Raw genomic sequence first — 7,544 nt, 5'->3', positions numbered from 1 at the left:
TTATTATTATTATTATTATTATTATTATTATTATTATTATTATTATTATTGTGGTTGTTGTTGTGATGAAAAGTTAACACAAACGATATGGTGGCTAAACGAATATTTACATGTAAATATTTTTTTTTATTTGTTTGTTCCCCGACAACATTTATCGTCTTCCCCGACGGGGGGCTATAGCCCCCCAGCCCCACCTCTGGCGCCACCCCTGTACTCAAGTGTACAGATAAATAGCAAGGATTATAATATAAACATGTATTATAGTAGTATGTATCAAGATCAGTATCAGGCTAAAAGTAGAAAATAATAATAAGGCTGTAATAAAAAGTTCATATGGTCTTAAGTAAAAGAATCCTAAACATATAAAACTACCGAAGCTACATAGGCTTAACTATTAGCAAAGGCATATTCGTGAACAATACCTCTATCTTTATTGAGGCCGTTAACATGGGTTCTTAGGCGGTGGATCCATTTGGTTTCTTCGCAGCGTCTTAGTAGATTTGAAGCCGGACCGTATTATAAGGAAGCGCATGTCGTTAATGTTATGATTATCGGAATTGAAGTGTAAAGATAGAGTTGTATTTCTTTAAGTATCACACAACTAGTTAAATAAATACAATCCGGTTAGGTTGTAATTGTATCTATTTAAGTAAATACAATCTAATAATGAGGCCTATTAATGCATGTTTATACTTCAACGATAACGATAACAAGCTAAAAAGCAATTGTTCATATATAAAATAAAAGAAATAAGAGAAGTTTTTACACTGAAAGATTCGATAACGATTTATCAGTTATGCGATAACAACATTGACAAATCAAATCAGATGACGTCATAATCATGAAAAATCGTAGTAGTAGCAACGATTTTATCTTTTTACCATGATTATGACGTCATCTGATCATATTTGTTAAAATATTTTGTTATAAACCGAAAGGTCCACTGATTAATCTCAGATAAGAAAGTATAATACATACTCCAAGTATTGAAATACACGCCATCGTGTTGGGATTCAATATTTCGACATTAATTATGTCATCATCAGGAATGATATTTTGTAATCGTATACACGATAAATCGTTATCGAATCGTCCTAGATTCTTTAGATGTACAGTATTTAAAAAATGTTTGTCCTATGATTCTACCAAGAAAAAATTAAAGAAACAATTGCAGGGGCCTAAACACTACAATTAGGCCTATTTTATATGATTTTAAATTTATAACTAGATTAAAACACATTTTATGTTTGTTTCACTTTGTCTTTGAAATGCAATTCGAGAAATATATTTAAGCAGTGATATAATAGTAGTATGTATCAAGTGTAGTTTATATTTATGTGTGTTTCACCGGGTTCCGTTTCATCATACAATAATAATTATAAAGTGAGATTGAAATATAAAGAACTATAATTGTGTGCGGGCTTTAATTAATTATATTTATTTAAGTAAATAAATAAAAAACATAACTGATACTAATACAACCTAATTAACACATCTTAGTTTGTTATGCTAAAATATTTAATCAAATTTTATTAAGTCGTATTTATTTAATTAACAAATAACAGCAGTACAACCTAATTAACACATCTTAGCTAGTTATGCTTAAATATTTAACCAAATTTTATTAGGTTGTATTTATTTAAGTTAAAAAAAACAGACACTTACAGAGTACAACCTAATTAACACATCTTATTAGGTTGTATTAATTCAAGAGTTATGCTTAAATTAATAAAATAATCAGATTTGATTTAGTTATAATTATTCAAGTATAAAAAATAACTGATATTAATACAACCTAATTAACAAATTATATTACATTATATTAATTAACTGATTTATTAGGTTGTTATTAAATGTAAAATACTTAATAAAACAAACTAATTTATTGGGTTGTATTTATTATTAAAGTATCATATACTATATAGTAGAGTACATTAAATTAAATAAATACAGCATAAGGCCTAAATTTTAGATTGTATTTACTTAAATAAATACAACTTAACCAAGTTTATTTAACTAATAAATATATTAGGCCTAGTTAATCCAATAAAAAACTAAGTGAACTTATTTGTATTATTTGGTTGTATTATTAATGTTATTACTTTATTTTTACTTTTACTTTTAAGCTATGTCCATCCATTGTTGGATGTAGCCCTCTCATGATGTTTCCATTCCTTCCTGTCTTTGGTGTTTCTTGCCCATGTTGTGCCCATGTATGTAGTTAGATCATCTCTCCATCTTCTCTTTTGTCTGCCTCGTCTTCTTTTGCCTGTTCTAGGTTGCCATTCTGTCAGTCTTTTTTTTTGCATCTGTTGTCATCTCCACGGCTTAAGTGTCCTGCCCATCTCCACTTGGCTTCCTTGATTTTGATCAGAATATCCTTGATTCCTGTTTTTTGACGTATGATGTTATTTTTGATTTTGTCTTTGAGTGATATGTGAAGCGTTCTTCTTTTCATTGCTACTTGAAGGTTTTCCTCCATTTTTCTTGTTGTGGTCCAAGTTTCTTGTTACTTTCTCTATTTAGCTCATTCAGTTGTTTTTCCATATCACCTACAGAAGATGTGATGATGGCGACGTCATAATCTGCAAACCGCAGATTTGTGAATTTTTCCCCATTAATGTTTATTCCTCTTGTTTCCAATGATAGGTTTTTGAATATTTCTTCTTCCATTGCAGTTATATATATTTTTGATGAAATAGTGTCTCCTTGTCTCACTCTCCTGTTTATTTGTATTACTTGTGAAATGTCTTTGTCCAGGTGTATACGTCCTGTCGCATCTGTGTATATATTTTCTATCAGTTTGACATATAGCTCATTTATTCAAATTTTTCTCAATGCTTTGAACATGGCTTTATGTTCTATTGAATCAAAGGCTTTCTGGTAATCAATATATCCAACACACAGACCTAGTTGACGTTTTTTAGCCTTCTGTATGAGTTGGTTGATTGCATGTAGGTGATATAAAGTTGAGTAGCCAGCCCTAAATCCAGCTTGTTCGCGAGGTTGGTTTTTCTCTAGTATTGTTTTTATCATATTTTTGCAGTATTCTAGTTAAAAGTTTGTAAAAATGAGATAGCAAACTTATTGGTCTGTAATTTTTTGTATCGGTTTTGTTTCATTTTTTATGTAGAATAATGATTTTTGCTTGCCATTTGTTTGATTATATCTTTTCCTCCTACTTTAAGTTATCGCTTGTTATTTCATCTATTCCAGGTGATTTATTGCTTTCCATCTGACTTAGATCCTTCTCTACCTCTTCCAATGAGATACTAGGTACTTGTGTTTCATCTGTTGATGGGGATGAAACATTTGTGATATCGTCAGTGACTTTCGAACTGTATAAGTTCTGGTAAAAGTCAGAGCATACCTTAAGTATTTCTTCTCGTTTTGATATTGAATTTCCATCTTCTTTCCTCATCTGTTGTACAGTATTTTGATTTATTTCTGTTCATATTCGTAAACTTGTTTGGCCATCTAACCATCTCTAGTATTGCTTGTATCTGTTTTTCTTTTCTTTTACTGCTTTTTTGTCGACGTAGTTTTCTTGATGTTTTAACTGTCTCTGCATATTCAACTTTTTCTCTCTGTGATTTATTTAATATTCTCCGTAGTTTTTTGCGTTTGATTTCTATACTCTTAATTTGATTGTCTTCGTCGCTTGGCTTTCTGTTTGTTTCGTTTTGTGATGCTGCTATTTTTTACAGTTTCTTCCATAATTATTTTTGTCATTGAGTCGCATCTTTCGTCGACATCAAGGTCTTCGACTTCGAGAACTTCAAATCTATTTGCTAGCCCGAGCTAGAAAGCTTCTTTCTCTCTTCTAAGTTGTGGCATGTTCACTCCTTTTTGCTTTTTATTATTGATGAATTTCAGTCTAGCTAACTTTCTGTTGATGTGAATTTTGGCTCTCACCATCCTATAATCACTGGGAATATCTACCTTTGTAATTACTTCACAGTTTTGTATTATTTCTTTTTGATTGGTTAGAATGAAATCTATCTGGTTCCGTATTTTTTCGTTTGGGCTTTCCTATATCCAATATCTCTTTGATATTTTCTTTAAAAAAAAACCATATTTGAAATTTTTAAATCATGTTGTAAAACAAACTCCAGTAGTCTTTCGCCTCTGCTGTTTCTTTCTCCAATCCCAAATTTACCCATGACATGCTCTTCTTGTTGGCGTTTTACAATTTTAGCATTTAAGTCTCCCATGACTATGATGTATTTGGATTTATGTTCCGCTAAAGCCTTTTCAATATCTTCATAGAACTGCTTAGACTAGAAAAAAAATCAAAAAAGAGGCCTAGAAATCAAGTTAGGGGGAGTGGAATGTTAGAAGCAGTCAACATAGCCAGATATCCTAATTAACCCGTCCTGGTCACCCTAAGGCCTGTTGACACTTGATTTTTCACTTTGTATTTTGAAAAATGGCCGCCAAATTTATCGAAAATGTGCATATAATTGGAACTAAATAAGCTACAGATATGATGTTGGTGTCTAAACTAATTAATTTCTATACAGGCAACAAACCAGACATATAAAATCTACTGTCACTCATGCCAGAGTGGAACATAATTCAAAAATAGGTGTTTATTTGTTTTAAAATAACCGCAAAATATACTTAAAATGTGCATAAAATAAGAGTAAGTATATAAACTCACCAAAAGTTGTCGTGTTTGGTATCGTTGGAAAGCTCTTCCAATGCTGAATAATGTATTGCAGTATACATGTATCAGAAACGGTGTAGTATTTCATATATTGTCCCATAAAGTCCAATTATGTCTTATCATATTAAAATTTGTGTAACTCGTGAGCTCTCAGGGTGGAGGGAAGGGGGTGCGCTCCTACTACTACCTAGCACATTACTACCAAGCCTTAAGTAACGCATGTTCTTTCTGGGCGAAGTCTGAGTCCAAATGGACACTGGAGAAGCCACTATTTATACTTACAGTAACACTGATACTTAGCACTCTCCTATAGCGGCTTAACAATACGTAACCTTTTCTATAATTTCCGAAAAAAAAAAAAACCAAATAGACCAAAATCCCACAAACACAATATTTGGCAGATTTATTAGAAGGGGTTCTTTCAACTATTCCCCAGGATGCCCCACTATGGAGGTTTGACCAGTTATGTAATGCCTGTGCGCTTTCTGGGGGAAATGCTTACTTCCTCCATGTCCAATTGAGTCCCGGGAAGGCGATGGGCCCCTACTTACTACCACCGAGCAATCTAATAATACAAAGCTTTTGACAAAATATTTTCTTTTAATTTTTTCAAAAATGTATGAGCCCCGGACGGCTGCATAACTACCCACCTTAAAATCAGCCTCCGAATTTAAACATGTCAATCAATAAAGAATAAAGTACATGGTTATCCATCATAGTAGGCATATTATTAAATATTATACACAGCATGTTGAAATCGATTAAAATAATGTATACATAATTCCTACTAATAATTCGGATATTCGGATGATAAACGCCTGCAACATCATCAATTAGACCTTAAAGGACGATGGTCATTTTATTCAGATTGTCCTTATCATGTTTCAAAGCAACATAATTTTGGTATCAAAGTGACATTTTATTAAAAACAATCAATGAATTTTGTTACTCAAACGTCTTTATATTGATATTTTCAAGCCTATTAGATGACCTGAAGAAAAAGTGATCCAGAAGTCGTAGGCTTACTGTACAATATATTATGGCGAAAGTAAATTTTTGTCTGTCTCTGAATTTTTTTGAATGAACAGAATAATGTGTCTCTGAGATCGACTGTAAGACATATCATAGTATATCCCGTAAAGGTTTAATATGGGCCCTGTCGGCTTGGGGACCTCTTAAATTTTCCAATTGTTTAAAACAATGGAAATTATGATCGCATTTTAAATCTATGAGTGCCATTTCCGGCCACTTTGAGGTGCCGTATTCATATATGATATTATCTTAGCCCCAATCATGCTGGGGCTGAGGTGGCATAAGTGTGTGAAAGTCCCTCCCTACCCACAGTACCTCTATTTTGAATACCTTGATCTGCAACTGATATCATATAATTTATTTCGTTGTTAAAAGCAATCTAGAATACAATGACAAATATTAGAAAAACGAGCACATTTAAATTCCCGCAATCAAAGTGGTGACCGGATCAAAAAGGGGCCCACAGTCTCAGGAAGCCACAAGGCCCAAGGGCCCATCGTTGAGCCACTGCCGGTGTAGTGCCAAATCACCACCAGAAGGACCTCACTGGAAACAAGTATTCTTCCGACTTTTGTGGGTTATTCTTGGTGTAAGTCTTTTCATCCTTAACACTTATCTCTAGGGGGATTACCCACCCCGGTGTCACTTCGTGAGCAAACATATTTTACTGATATGCATGGTGCTACTAACATTGTTTCGGCCCGTGACCCACGACTCGTCGTTGCACCACTGGGAGGACCATGTCTATTAATGTTATAACAAATCAATCAGCCAATCAAATATATTATACAGCACGTAACATAACGGTACCATTGTTCATAGTTACAAGTATTTACTGTATGTAGAATCATCAATAAATAGGAAAACACAACATACTGTATTTGCATTGGCCACCACGAAGTAAAAGTGGGGCCCCTGGGCCTATCCGGGGTTCATTTGGACTCCGAGGAACTAAGCATTTCCCCAGAAAGCAGACTGGTGTACCTATCTGATCAAACCTCCTTTGTAAAATGATAGATCGTAGTTGGACTGACCTCTTCTAATAAATTAGTCAAGAGTGTGTTTGTTGGATTTTGTTCTATTTGATTTTTTTTTATAATTAAAAACCCATTTGAACTGGGACTTGGCCCATAAAACACATGCGTTATGCACGATTAAGGCTCAATAGTAAAATGCTAGTTAGTAGTAAGAGAACGCACCCTCTCCCCCACTCCACCCCGAGAGCTCACGAACATAGGCAACTGGGTCCTGTTTATTTTTTAAATAGTATGCCATAATCAGATTTACAGGACAATATATGAAAAACTACACAGTTTCTGATATGTATACACGGGAAAGCATAGCTCATCATTGGCAGAGCTTTCAAATGATACCAACACAACTTTTGGTAAGTTTGATTTTTTGACCTTTGACCTTTTGTGTCACGTGACTTTATATATTGGTCTATTGGTAGCTTATATACTCGTTCTCATTTTATGTACATTTTACGTATATTTTGCGATTACAAATAAACATCTATTTTTTAATTATGTTCCATTCTGGTTTGAGTGACAGTAGTTTTTATATGTTTAGTTTGTTGCCTGTTTAGAAATTATGAGTTTAGACACCAAAATCATATCTGTAGCTTATTTAGTTCCAATTTCATGCACATTTTAGATAAGTTTGGCGGCTATTTTGAAAAATGGCCATTTGTATACATGGCCGGCGGAACCGGGGGGCCCGGGGGGCCCGGGCCCCCCACTTTTTTTGCAAAAAATAATGTCTGGAGATTTTTGTGTGACCGAAAAAAATTCTAGACCTACCTTTTCAGGACCCGTGAGCTGATTTTTTTTTTTTTTTTTTT

The sequence above is a fragment of the Anneissia japonica genome, unplaced genomic scaffold (assembly GCF_011630105.1).
Source record: "Anneissia japonica isolate Jap-2015-1 unplaced genomic scaffold, ASM1163010v1 scaffold284947_len354889_cov159, whole genome shotgun sequence".
Taxonomy (NCBI): Eukaryota; Metazoa; Echinodermata; class Crinoidea; order Comatulida; family Comatulidae; genus Anneissia; species Anneissia japonica.
The sequence above is the reverse complement of the archived record's forward strand: the minus strand, read 5'-3'. Positions refer to the sequence as shown.